The 14,958-nt window shown below is 36.8% G+C and overlaps 1 pseudogene; it reads left to right on the forward strand.

Annotated features, from left to right (window-relative positions):
* Nucleotides 1-1,107: 1,107 nt before the first annotated feature.
* LOC121216128 (uncharacterized) lies at nt 1,108-5,038 on the forward strand (annotated as a pseudogene).
* Nucleotides 5,039-14,958: the final 9,920 nt, after the last annotated feature.

The following is a 14,958-nucleotide window of genomic DNA, read 5'->3' on the forward strand; positions in this document are numbered from 1 at the left end:
ATCGATAGTATAGATTGTTTAACTCAAAATTATTCTGAATATCATGACTTTAATAAGTTGGAAACTGTCCTTTATAGAAGCATTGACATGGATGCTTTAAGTCATCTTGAAGAATTATCAATTATAGAAGATCCGATGCGAGAAATTGTCAAACACTTGGAGACGCGACCATCGTTGATGAATCGAGGTAACCAACTTGAACTATTACTTTCCCAAATTAAAATGTTACCTTCGATTTTGCAGCCACCAACCTTGGAGCTTAAAGCATTACCAGACCACCTCAAGTATGTCTTTTTGGGAGAGAAAGACACCTTACCGGTGATAGTGTCAAATAGGCTAACCAAAGACGAGGAGGAAAGTCTAGTTCGAGTTTTGAAGGATTATAAGGAAGCTATTGGTTGGACAATAGCCGACATAAATGGGCTAAGTCCATCCACTTGTATGCACAGAATTTCCATCAAAGATAACACGAAACCAAAGAGAGATGCTTAGAGGTGCCTTAATCCACCCATGATGGAGGTAGTAAAAAAGGAAATCCAGAAACTGTTAGATGTTGGAATGATATACCCCATCTCCGACAGTGATTGGGTTAGCCCAGTTTATGTCGTGCCCAAGAAAAATGACGTGACAGTGGTGAAAAATTCGTCAGGAAAGCTAGTTCCTACCCAAGTCCAGAATGGAGGGAGGGTCTGCATCGATTACAGAAAGTTGAGTGCAGCTACCCGAAAAGACCATTTTCCACTTCCCTTCATCGATCAAATGCTCGAGCGATTAGCTGGAAAGACTCATTATTGTTGTCTCGATGGATATTCAGGATTTTTCCAAATTCTGGTGGCGCCTAAGGATCAAGAAAAAATAACTTTCACGTGCCCCTTTGGAACGTTTGCGTATAGACGAATGCCGTTTGGACTCTGTAATGCTCCGGCCACTTTTTAGAGATATATGGTGAGCATATTCTCCGATTATGTCGAGAAAATCATTGAAGTCTTCATGGATGACTTCACGGTGTACGGTAACTCCTTTAATGAATGTCTCAATAATCTTGCTAAGATATTACAAAGATGCGTAGAATTTAATCTTGTTTTAAATTATGAAAAATGCCACTTCATGGTTGAGAAAGGATTAATTTTGGGTCATATAGTTTCCTCAGAAGGTATTGAGGTCGATAAAGGAAAAACATATATTATTAACTCATTACCTTACCCCATATCTGTGAGGGAAATTCATTCGTTCCTTGGCCATGCAGGATTTTACAGACGATTCATAAAAGACTTCTCGAAGATCGTGCAACCACTTTACAGTTTATTACAAAAGGATAAAGAATTTGAATTTGACCAGTCTTGTAAAGACGCATTTGACTTGCTGAAACAGAAATTGGTTTTCGGTCCCATAGTGCAACCACCAAATTGGAACTTTCCGTTTGAAATCATGTGTGATGCAAGTGATCGAAGTGTGGGAGCTGTTCTTGGCTAAAGAATAGGGAAAGAGCCTCATGTTATCTACTATGCTTCGAAGACACTAGATACTGCCCAAAGTAATTACTCAACCACTGAGAAAGAATTATTATCTGTTGTGTTTGCTTTAGATAAATTTAGATCTTACCTATTGGGAACTAAAGTAATTATCTTTTCTGATCATGCAACTTTGAAATATCTGATAGGGAAGAAGGAGGCAAAACCTCGATTGATTAGGTGGATTCTACTTCTGCAAGAATTCGATTTTGAAATTCGAGATAAAAAGGGATGCGAAAACATAGTAGCTGACCATCTGAGTCGATTACCAATTCCAGTAGACGACACACCATTGAAAGATAACTTCCCAGATGAAAACCTGTTTTCAGCAAAAGCGATTCATGCGTGGTACGCAGACATAGTAAACTATTCATGCTTGGTATGCAGACATAGTAAACTATCTCGTCACAGGTACTATAGCTTCAGAATTACCAAGGTCTAAAAAAGATAAGATCAAAAAGGATGCTCGATATTACATTTGGGACGATCCCTACCTTTGGAAGCATTGCTCCGATCAGGTAATCCGACGGTGTGTAGCAGAAATAGAGGTACAGTCTATCTTAACTTTTTGTCATTCTTATGCATGTGGAGGACACTTTGGACCTAAACGCACTGCACATAAAATTCTCGAGTGTGGACTATTTTGGCCAAACATATTTCATGATGCCTTCTTATTCTGCAAAACCTGTGAAAGATGCCAAAAAGTCGGTAACCTTAGTCGTCGAAATGAGATGCCCCTTACTCCTATTCATATTTGCGAAATTTTTTATGTGTGGGGCATCGATTTTATAGGTCCTTTTATTTCTTCTTTCGGTAATTTCTATATACTATTAGCTGTTGATTACATTTCTAAGTGGATAGAGGCAAAGGCTACTCGCAATGATAATGCTAAGACTGTGGTTGACTTTCTTAAAAGTTCTATCTTTTCCAAGTATGGTACTCCACGAGCATTAATAGTGACAGAGGAACTCATTTTTGCAACAAGCTCGTAAGTGCACTTATGGAGAAATATGGAGTGACTCAACGAATTGCCACTGCCTACCATCCACAAACAAACGGGCAAGCCAAAGTGTCAAACCGTGAAATCAAGTCCATCTTGGAGAAGACTGTTAAACCTAACAGAAAGGATTGGAGCTTGAGACTAAATGACGCACTTTGGGCTTATAGGATAGCTTACAAGGGACCAATAGGCATGTCACCTTATCGGCTCGTTTTTGGTAAACCGTGTCATCTCCCAGTCGAATTAGAGCACAAGACATTTTGGGCAGTTAAACAATGTAATATGGAGATGGAGACTGCAGGAAGGGCTCGAAAGTTGGACATTCAAGAACTCGAGGAAATTAGAAACGATGCATATGAAAATGCTCGAGTTTATAAAGAAAAGACGAAGGCATTTCATGATAAGTTGATCACGAGGAAGCAGTTTTCAATAGGACAAAAAGTTCTCTTATACGACTCCACCTTAAAAATTTTCGCCGGTAAGCTTCGATCCAAGTGGATAGGTCCATTCATTATAACTAATTTATTCTCGAATGGTGCAATGGAAATTCAAAGCGAAAAAACACGAAAGTGCTTTAAGGTGAATGGTCAACGACTGAAACCCTTCTATGAGAATTTTCAAACGCACACAATTGAGGAGATTGTCTCGAGGAGCCCAGAACTTGAATACCAGGTCATCGAGCTAACAACGTTAAACAAAGCGCTGTTGGGAGGCAACCCAAATTTTTCCTTAATGCAAATAAAATTTTGGTTAAAATGGAAAATGAAATTGCATGTCGAGGATTAGTTCTGTCTAAGGAAAGACTTGGTACTTAAGTATGTCCGTTGTGACTTACCTCTCTTTCCTGGGAACTTACTTGGTGTATTTATCACTACTATTTTACCAAATCTCGTAATCTTGGTTTTTTATAATTTACTTCTCGAGTTTATAGCTTAGATAATAAATTCAAGAAATAAAAAATACACATTTTAATTTTTATTTATTTTTATTTTATTTATTTTATTTTGTAGGGAAACATTCCAAGACAAAATTAAAATTCTGCATGTCAACCCCTAAATTTCTTTTCAGCCAAGGCCCACTCTACATACCCACCATTTTAAAATCAATCCAAGCTAAACCATTAACCCAAACCCAAACCCATCATACCTACCCAAAACCAAAAAGAAAAAAAATCAAAATTTAAACCCAGATTTTCCCACCCCAACTGTCCACCCCTTTTCCAATTAAAAAAAAACCTTTACATCCATCAAATCAAACTTTTCACCTAGAAAAAAAAACTACACTACCCCATATTAACTCACCCATTTCCACCCCAACCGTCCACCTCTTTTACAAATAAAAAAAAATCCTTACACCCATCACATCTTAACCTTTCACCTATCACATCCTAGCTTTCTTTTCACCCTAAAAAAACCCTCACATAACCCATTACCCCCTATTGACCGGCCAAAGAAAGAAAAATTCAAACTCTTTCTTTCTTTTATTTCCCTTCACCTTCAACACTGCTACCTCTTTTTCTTTCATTTACCATCTTCAACACCGTTTTTCTGCTCCAACCTTTGTCACCATCGACTTCGACGAGTCTCCTCCATCTTTGCCACCGCCATCGCACCGCCCTAGAAGAAACCGTAGCCCAATTTCAATCGCCATAGTCTACCCGCCCCATGACCCGCCTGTTTCAGCCGACCACCCTTCAAATAGCTCGCTCGAACCACTAAACTCATCCGACAACCAAGACCGCCCATCTCCTCGACCGAACATCTATGCACGTCAACCAACACAACCGAGACCATCGAGAAGAACTCCGTGATCACCAAACGATGGTACTAAACCACATTCAACGCAAAGACAAACTCGAGGCTGCCAACAGTCACCTTTGGCTAGTTCATCAACTCCAACGGCAGACGATACCGAAAATCACGAAAATGAAACAGAAAATCAAGACACTGAGTATCATCCACGAGAGCGAGGTCAATTTCGACAAGGAAGAGGATTCATGCCCCCGGAGAACATATTTCACGAGAATCTAACATTTACAAACCCAGCACATCAAGCACAATTCGAACAAATCCAACATCGCCCTCTTCCAGTATGTAAACACGTCGACTCATTCTCATTATATTCTTTAGATATTGAAGAATCTGTTAATCAATATTTTGATGCTATTGGGTGGACTGATTTTGCTGCTATTAATGAACCTGCATATTATGAGTTGGTTTTTGAATTTTATTCTACATTTTACTTTGACCGTTCTGCTAACACCATAGAGACGCCTCATGCTGTCAATTATCGCTTGCTAGGTGTGCATTATAATCTGTCTATTTTTGAGTTTAATGTTGCTTTCGGATTTGTTAGTGAGGACTATTTAGCAACTGATGACTATTATGACTCATTTCTCGACATACCACCTGACTTTGATGCTAATGAAGCTTTAGCTTTGTTAACTGAAATGAGACAGATTTCATACGATCCGAAACGTTGCAAGGACATAGGAATACATAGTCCTGCACTTCGATATATACACTGATTCCTTGCCTTCAATTTTTTGGGACGTAATAATACGTCTGCCTCTTTAACTAGAACTGAATTATTTTTTCTATGGTGCATGCATTCGGGTAGGAAGGTGAATTTAGGCTATTGGTTTGCTATTCAGTTTCAGCATGTTTTGCGATTCAATCGGCCACTAATCTTGGGCACTTACATCACACGTTTAGCCTCTAATTTGAATCCATCAGCTATCAATTTTAGTTCTTTGAATTTCGCATACAAAACGGACTCTTTAGATACATACTACTTGGATTCTATGGGGTTACTTACCGGTACCCCTTCTTCTTTTTATTTTGTCCCTCCAGGTACACGAACAGATCGGTCAGATAGAGTGTTCAGATGAAGACACCATCACGGGCCGGAGCCTCCAACTTCTGTCGAATCTCGGTTAACCTGAATCAAGGAAGGGCTCGACTCTTTACATACCTTAGTGACAGACGGTCTCACACATCTACGAGAAAACCCTCTACGACGTTGAAATAGATGGGGAGTTTATTTTTCTTGTTTTACGTACTTACTTTTACTTTATATCCTTTAAATTTACATTGGAACAATGTAAAATAAGTAGGGGAAAGGAAACATAAATTAGAATTTGCCTATCTGTCATCGCTATTTTTGCATGTTTTCGGTAAAAGGTAAATTTCTCTTTTGATAAGATGGGATGGTACACTTATAGTTTGACCTATTTAGCTATTTAGTTCTTTACACATAAACTTTTCAATAACCTAGACTTAGTGGGTAAGAAATTTTTAGGAATTATGAGTTTGCTTGACTGCCTACCTTATACTTTTCATCTTTCAAAAAAAAAAGAAAGGAAAAATTATTAATAATACTCTTCTGATACGAATGTTAAGAGTGAAAAATTAGAGCTGTACACCGGACCGAGTAATAGGAATGTGGTGCTTGGGTTGTCATTACATCTCGCGTTAAAAGGTTTGTGTGACTATCTAATTTCTTTGCACTCACTCCGCTAACAAGCTATCACGAGTAGGGCGAAATAACCCGCTTAGAGACGTCTGAATTGAGTAACCGGAACATGGTGCTTGAATTGTCATTGTGTCTCGCGTAAAAAAATTTGAAAATATCCTAAGTACACAAAAAATTATTATATTAAATAAAATAAAAAATAAATTAAGGGTAGGCCTATCAAGCTCTAATAATTCCGAAATATATTTACTTACTTCTTAGGCTAGGTTATTTGAGATGTTAATGTTCTAGGATTAAATTGTTGAATTGTGCAAACCATGAGGGTCAAGTCCTATTTTGCAGAAAATTTTTCCTTTTGCAGATTCATACAAAATGCTCGAGGACTAGCATAAGCTAAGTAGGGGGGATTTTATTAAATGCTAAAGTTACATATTTTATATAATTAAATTGGTTAATTTATGAGAGTGCACCACTAATTTTTCCATGTTTTTTGTTGAATTTTGTGTAGGGGTGCAATTTGGGGCTAAATAGAAGAAAAAGGAAACAATTGGGCTAGATTGAAGAAAGAAGCGAAGAAGGAGGGCCAAAGCAGAATTTTTCCAAGATTAATTAGCTGAAATTTTTGTTGACTTAGTGGGAGATTATTTTGGGATTTATTTTTATATCATGGAATATTTTTCCTTGATTTTCTATACTAATTGGCTCTTAATTTAGCAAAGCCACTAGTATAAATAGTGGTTTATTTTGTTCATTTTAATCATCAATTCATAAATCAACTTTCATATTTGAATTCAATCTTTTCTCCATTTTTTCTCACGTAGCATCTGTTGTTCATAGTTTCTTTTTCTTCAATTTATTAATTCCTAGTTAGCCACCTCCTTAAATCGTTTCCAATTTTTTTTTCAAATTCCCTTTTCATTTCCAGTAGCCAACCATCCATTTTAATATATTACTAAATTTCTAGCCTCCATATTTAATTACGCTACCCATCTTTTCCACCTATTTTTTTACCTTATCCAATTATACCCAATACAATCATGTCACAAACCTGAGCCAACTAAACCCATTTTTAGCTTTAGGCCGAAATTAGCCTTGTCAAAACCCGTGAGTTACGAACCCGAGCAATTTAACTCCTAAAATTCCAGTACTTATTACTTCTCTGGATTAAGAGTATGATTTTTTCAACTCACAAAGTCAGATCAACATTAAGTCAAAAAAGACGTTTGATTTAGTGTGGTTAGACGTATAGTTGGAATTCCAAAAGGAACGTTTCTAATCGGTTTTCTGTGAACACATTGGCGTGCCAAGTGGAGATTGCTGTTTGGTTCCGTCAAGGGAAGTAGTAATTGGTTTTAAATGTCCCACGTGGTTGAGGGCATTGGTTCGAGCTAGGCTCTTCTAGAACGCAAAGCTGCCGCAGTTCTAAATCGCGAACGTTTCGTGGTTGTTCGATCGGTAAGGGTTAGTTATTGGATGTTCCATAACTAATTTACACAAGGAAGAGTTGGTGTCCGAGGCGTCCTTGGTAGCTATAACTAGCTTATTGGAAAAGAGGAGTTCATTTAATTTCCAGGATCGGTTCAAAGACGAGGAAAATTCATGCCTAAAGGTGAGCTTATTCTAATTAATTTTTCTTCATATTTATTTAACTATTTTTATTATTCTGTTTTCAACTTTTACTTTTTACGTTATTTTTCTGTTTATTTCAGGTCTTCAAATTCCATCCCCCCGAACTTCTTGGGCACGACAACTGCCCCGACATAAATCTGGTCAAGAGAGTAACAATTTACAGTAAACCCAGTCTCTGAGGGATCGACCCTACACCCTATACTGCATAATTTGCAATTTACGGCGTATGTTTATATTGGTGGATTCGACACCCATTAGCAAAAAGCGATTCGACTCGAAAAAATTGAAAAAAATTTAAATTTTGAATTTCAAATTTGAATCAAATTTAAATTTATGAATTCGAATAACTAGAATTATTCGAATAAACTAAATTTCAAACCCTTTTATTTTCCTTTCCTCCAAACCCTCCTCAAACCCTTTTATTTTTCCCAAAAAAATTTTACTTCCCGTCAAACTCCCAAAACTTTTTTCCTTTTATTTTTCTCCTAAAATTTTAATTTTTACGAACCCCCAAAACTTTTTTTACTTCCCCCAAAACGTTATTTCCTCCTAAATCCCCAAAACTTTTTTTTTGAATTTATGTCTACTATTTTATTATTGAATTAAATTTCACATTTAGTATTATTTATTTTATTGAATTGTTTAATCATGCTGAATCTTATCAATTTCTGTTAAAATTGAATTATTGATGATGACATAAAATATTTGTGTTAAAATTTTATGTTAGTATCAATTTCATATTTTATCTTCAAGATAACTTTTATTAAAAAATCGCATTTTTTATATTTAATATATTTTTTAATTTCAAAATACATGGTGACAAGAATCAAAAGATAATTGAAGCAACTAAGTAAGGAAAGAAACTAACCCGTATATAAAAGATTAATAAATAATTATGAGGGGATGAAAGTTAATAACAAATTTTATTATGGTGGGCAAATTTGATTACAGTGGGTGTCAGTGACTATAAGGACCCAAAATCATTTTTTAATTTAACTCGAATAAATATATTCGATTCGATTCGATTCGAATTCTATCTCACTTGACTCAATTCGAGAAAATTTTAAATCGAGTTATGATGATAAAATAAGATTCGTCAACTCGATTAACTTGAATTTTTTTCATTCGGTTCGATTCGATCTAACACTCACCTCTAGCTTGAATGTCTTTTCTAGGAGCTTCCATCTCATCATGCCAAGCTTGAGGTTGTTATTGTGGATCAGTTACTTGTGGTTGATATTCTAGGTGTGTATTGTGCTCATGTCCTTTTACATTGAGTGATAAGGCAATTTCATCATGTTGTCTCTAATATTGAAGGGGGTTTGGACTTGCTCTTATTCTCTGATGATCTTCGCATTCTGGCAAAGCTGTTTTAGATATTATAATCATGTGTAAGCGACTATTGTATCATTTGGCCTCTTAGTGATCTCAATTATTTCTCTTTTAGTTCCATGAATTGTTGGGGGTGGAGTTGGGATTGGGATTGAGATTGAGATTCTTGGTTGTCTGGTCTTTTAAGGTAGGAATTGGTTGTATGGTAGGTGATGGTGGAAATGATGTCTGCTCATTTACGGATTATAATATCCAAGTTGTTGTGGATGATATTAACAGTATATATTCTCATATGGATCACTATATGGGTTGTATGGACGATCAATTGGCTGAAGATTACTACTTTGGCCAGCTTGAAAACTTTGTATTAAAGGCTTGGTAGCATTGGGGTTTTCAAGGAAGCTCTCATTAAGGTGAGACATGTATGTCCCTGCTCACCGCACTAAATTATTGATGGAAAAGTTACTATAGGTGGGGAGAGCGAGGTTCACTGATGCGGAACCCCGGATCTAGACACAAGAGAAATACAAATTAGAAATAAAATGAGAATAAATAAAATTAGTTAAATAATAATAATAATAAGGAAAAAAAAGGATAGATTTACCCTATGGAACCCTTGGTTAACTTGTAACCAAAAATGCCAATGATTAAGCGGCTCCCTACGAAACCCTAGAAGAAGAACCTCTAGAAACACCGATGAACGGGAAAGAAAATTGAATATTTGTAACTCCGAATACCCTCGAAAGTAACAAACTCCAAACTAAATAGCTAGAGAAGAATCACTCTGCTCTTAAAAATTTGTCTCACACAAATTTAGAAGAAAACAAATACTCTCTTTTTATTCCACCAATTTATGGGCTTTCACTATTCCAAGATTGGTCCAGTGAATTGCATTCCCGTATTTGTCAACGTCACGAACATGATGAATTAAATTTGTAGCAACAAAGTCTTGGACAAAATCATTCATCTTTGATTTTAATTGTTGTGCCTTGCTCCGAGTGATTGGACCACTAGGAAAAACAACCCCTTGAGTGTCACCTCCTTGGCTCGTATCATTCTCCCCCTCTTCAAGAAGATTCATCCTCGAATCTGAACCTATATCAAATTCAAAAGGAGAAAGATCAGAAACATTGAAAGTAGCACTAACACCATACTTACCAGGAAGATCAATGCGATAAGCATTGTCATTTATTTTCTCGAGTACTTGGAATGGTCCATCTCCTCGTGCATCAAGTTTATTCTTTCTTTTAGAAGGAAATCATTCCTTCCTCATATGCACCCATACCCAATCTCCATGTTCAAACAAGACTTGCTTTCGCCCTTTATTAGTGCGATGTGCATTGGACTCATTTTTTTTCTCAATGGCTTTACGAGCCTTTTCATGGATCTCTTTCACTAAATCAGCTTTCCTTTGACCATCTAAATTAGCAATCTCATTCAAAGGTAAAGGAAGCAAATCTAAAACAGTAAGTGGATTAAAGCCATATACAATCTCAAAAGGAGTAAAACCTATGGAAGAATAAACAGAACGATTATAAGCAAACTCAACATAGGGTATCATTTCTTCCCAAGATTTAACATTCTTACCTATTATGGCTCTAAGCAAAGATCCCAAAACTCGATTTCCCACCTTGGTTTGACCATCAGTTTGAGGGTGGCATGTAGTAGAGTAAAGTAGTTTAGTACCTAACTTACCCCATAACACCTTCCAAAAGTGACTAAGAAATTTTGCATCTCTATCGGAAACGATAGTCCTTGAGATTCCATGTAATCTCACAACTTCACAGAAAAATAGATCGGCAACATGGGTTGCATCATCAGTCTTATGGCATGGAATGAAATGAGCCATTTTAGAAAATCGATCCACAACCATAAAGATGCTATCTCGTCCATGATTTGTCCTTGGTAAACCTATTACAAAATCCATTGAAATGTCAGTCCAAGGTGAACTAGGAACAGGAATAGGAGTATATAGACCATGAGGCATCACAGTGGATTTAGCTTGTTTACAAGTAATGCAAGTAGAGTAAATTTTCTCAACAAGTTTTCGCATGTTAGGCCAATAAAAATGCTCATGTAAAACATCATAAGTCTTAGTGACTCCAAAATTACCCATAAGACCACCACTATGAGCCTCTCGAACCAACAATTCTCGCATTGAACACTTTGGTAAGCATAGTCTATTATTTCAAAAAAGATAGCCATCATGCTTATAAAATTTGTGAAATGCACCATGTTCACATGCGTCATAAATGCTTGCAAAATCAGAGTCAGTGGCATATAAATCTTTGAGATACTCAAAACCTAATAACTTAGTATGCAAAGTACTAAGTAAAGTGTACCTCCTTGATAGAGCATCAGCCACAATATTGTCTTTACCTTTCTTATACCTTATAACATAAGGAAAAGATTCAATGAATTCAACCCACCTCGCATGTCGCTTGTTCAACTTACCTTGTCCCTTTAAGTGCTTAAGTGATTCATGGTCAATGTGAATCACAAACTCCTTTGGTAAAATGTAATGTTGCCAAAATTCTAATGCTCTTACCAAGGCATACAACTCTTTATCATAGGTCGAATAGTTCAAATGTGCTCCACCAAGTTTCTCACTAAAGTAGGCTAGTGGTTTACTATCTTGCATGAGGACGGCACCTACACCTACACCAGAAGCATCACATTCAATCTCAAATGTCTTTTTAAAATTAGGTAAAACAAGAATAGGAGCATTACACAATTTATCTTTAAGTTCATTAAATGCTAACTCTTGCTTATCTGTCCAATGAAAAGATACATCCTTTTTAATAAGTGCAGTCAAAGGCGAAGTAATTGTGGAAAAGTTACGAACAAACCTGCGATAGAAACCGGCTAACCCAAGGAAAGACCTTACCTTAGAAACAGTTTTAGGGATAGGCCATTCTTTAATTGCCTTTACCTTCTCCTCATCCACATGGATTCCTGTAGAACTTATCACAAAACCCCAAAAAATAAGCTTATCCATACAAAAGGTGCATTTTTCAAGATTAGCAAAGATTCGTTCATGCCTTAACACATCCAATACTAATTTAACATGCCCAACATGATCATTCAAAGTTTTGCTATAAATCAGTATGTCATCAAAATACACAACGACAAATTTTCCTAAAAAAGGTCTAAGTATGTGGTTCATTAATCTCATGAATGTGCTAGGAGCATTAGTTAAGCCAAATGGCATGACTAACCACTCATACAGGTCATACTTAGTCTTAAAAGCAGTTTTCCATTCATCATCTTGTTTCATTCTTATTTGATGGTAACCACTTTTTAAGTCAATTTTAGAGAAAATGCATGCACCATTAAGTTCATCCAACATATCATCTAATCGAGTAATTGGATGTTGATACTTTATCGTAATCTTGTCGACAGCACGACAATCAACACACATTCTCCAAGAACCATCTTTTTTGGGACGAGAAGTATAGGGACCGCACAAGGGCTTAGACTCTCACGAATCAACCCTTTCTCTAAGAGATCTTCAACTTGCCTTTGCAACTCCTTAGTTTCTTCAGGATTGCTTTGATAGACTGGTCTATTCAGAATACTCGAACCAGGCACAAAGTCAATTTGATGTTCAATCCCTCGTAAATGAGGTAATCCCTTAGGCATTTCAGAAGGAAACATATCCTCAAAATCCTACAAAAGATCAACAAAACAACTAGGCAAATGTGTATTAGGGTTAGTCAAAACAAAGTTTTCCCTAAACCTAATAATTACAAATGTTTGTTTTGCACAAATAGCAAATTTGATATCTCGAAACCTAGCGAATAAACTCACACTCTCATCTTGTGACTTGTGTGTGCAATCACTCACCAATGTTGGGCCTTTAAGTTGGCTTTTAACACTAAGAACCTCTTTACTCTCAGCCTTTTTCAATGATTTTACCTCACTTCCCTTACCCATCTCACTAGCAAGTTTGAGTTGATCATTGTAGACTTCTTGAGGAGGAAGTGGAGCCAAAGAAAACTTCTTTCCAAGGAACACAAAGGTATATTGGTTAAGGAAACCATCATGATTTATTCGTCGATCAAACTGCCATGGCCGTCCAAGTAATATGTGCCCAACTTGCATTGGAACAACATCACACAAAACTTTATCAGAGTATCTACTAATGGAAAATGAAACTAAGCATTGTTTAGATACTTTTACCTACCCATTATCATTTAGCCATTGCAAGCGGTATGGCATTGGATGTTTCACACAAGGTAGGCCTAGTTTCTCAACAAGGGAAGAACTCACCACATTGGTGCAACTTCCACTATCGATGATCAATAAACTAGGTTGTCCACCAATCAAACATCTCGTGTGGAAAATGTTATCTCATTGTTCGCGCCCTTCTTCTTTAAACTGGACATTTAAAGCCCTTCGAGCAACAAGTGCTTTCTCACCATACTCCAAGTATTCTTCATACTCATCATGAGTATGCACATCATCAACATCTTCCAAAGGAGGCATCTCATCTTCGTTATCAGACTCAAAATCAACCTCGCCATCTTCTCAAATCACCAATGACTTTTTATTAGGGCATTCTCGAGCATAGTGACCCCTTTATTGGCATTTGAAGCAGGTAATATCTTTTTGCTGCGTAATGGCACTAGGAAAAGTAGAATAAGAAGATGGAGCTCGATTAGTAGAAGTAAAACCTTTAAATGAATTAGGCATACCTCTATCTTTGGAGTAAGTTCTAGGCTCATTTGGCTTGAACCGTGCATCTCTCCCATTCCACAATCTATCATATTGTTTTTGCCAATTTCCTCTCCAAGCAGGATTAGAAACTGAACTAGCACCCCTCGGTGTCCCTTTCTTTAGTAATTACTTTTCAATGGTGAGTGCGGTTTGAAGCTTCTCTTCAACATCCATGTAGTGTTGTAACTCAACTCAATTTGTAATCTCAGGCTTTAGGCCGGCAAGGAATCTAGCCATAGTCACCTCAGCCTCTTCAACAAGATTGGCTCTAATCTGAATAATCTCCATCTCTTTGTAGTAGTCATCCACAGATCTATCTCCTTGAACAAGATGTTGGAGTCTTTGATGGAGTTCTCGATAATAGTATGGTGGAACAAACCGTTTTCGCAAGATGCGCTTCATTTCAACCCAAGTAGTAACATGTTGCTCTCTATAAGGAATCCTGATTTTACATAATTGATTCCACCATGTTAGTGCATAATCAATGAACTCAGCGACAGCGTATGTTACCTTTTTCTCATCAGAGTAATTGTAACAAGCAAAGACTGCTTCCATCTTTTCCTCCCAATCAAGGTAAGCATCAGGATCATTCTTCCCTAAGAAAGAAGGAAATTTTGGTTTGGGGGTGTCATTATTTCGTTCCAACCTTTCTCTAGGTACATACTCGGACTCAAAGTCATCATAAAAAACATGGTCCTCCCTTCGTTTAAAAGTTCGATCTCGCGAATTTGATCGGCTTATAAAGGCTTCGTTCAACTTCTTGTAATTATCGGTAATGTATCTCTCTTGAGTTGTAAGTTTTGTATCAAGATACTCCCTTTGCTCTTGTAACATCTAGGTCATGTGATGTTCGAATTGAGTTTGTAACTTTTTCATCTCTTTTTGTAACAACTCGACCAAAGGATCGTTCTCTCTTTTTTGCTCATCCTCTTCATTTTTACTAGTTTGGGATCTAGTGAGCGACATGGTATCTATGAAAGATCAAACAAACATGAACAAGAAAGAAAAAATAATAACCTCACTCGTTAGCTCTCAAAAGAATAACTCTCTGAATGATTCAAAACTTGTAAATATGTTTGGAGAAGGTTACTAATCAAATAACGGAGGTGCAAACTTCAAAGAAACAATGAAGACCCTAATTGCTTTAAGAGGCCAATAAACTTGACGAGGCAATTTGTAATGGAGGCTACACGGATGAAGGAATTGTGCGTGCCTTTAATATCTGCTAACACAAGAAGAAACAAAGTGTTAGAAAGTGTAAGAGAAACAAAAAACGTAGACCTGCAACGATCC

The sequence above is a fragment of the Gossypium hirsutum genome, chromosome D04 (genome assembly GCF_007990345.1).
Source record: "Gossypium hirsutum isolate 1008001.06 chromosome D04, Gossypium_hirsutum_v2.1, whole genome shotgun sequence".
NCBI classification, from domain to species: Eukaryota; Viridiplantae; Streptophyta; class Magnoliopsida; order Malvales; family Malvaceae; genus Gossypium; species Gossypium hirsutum.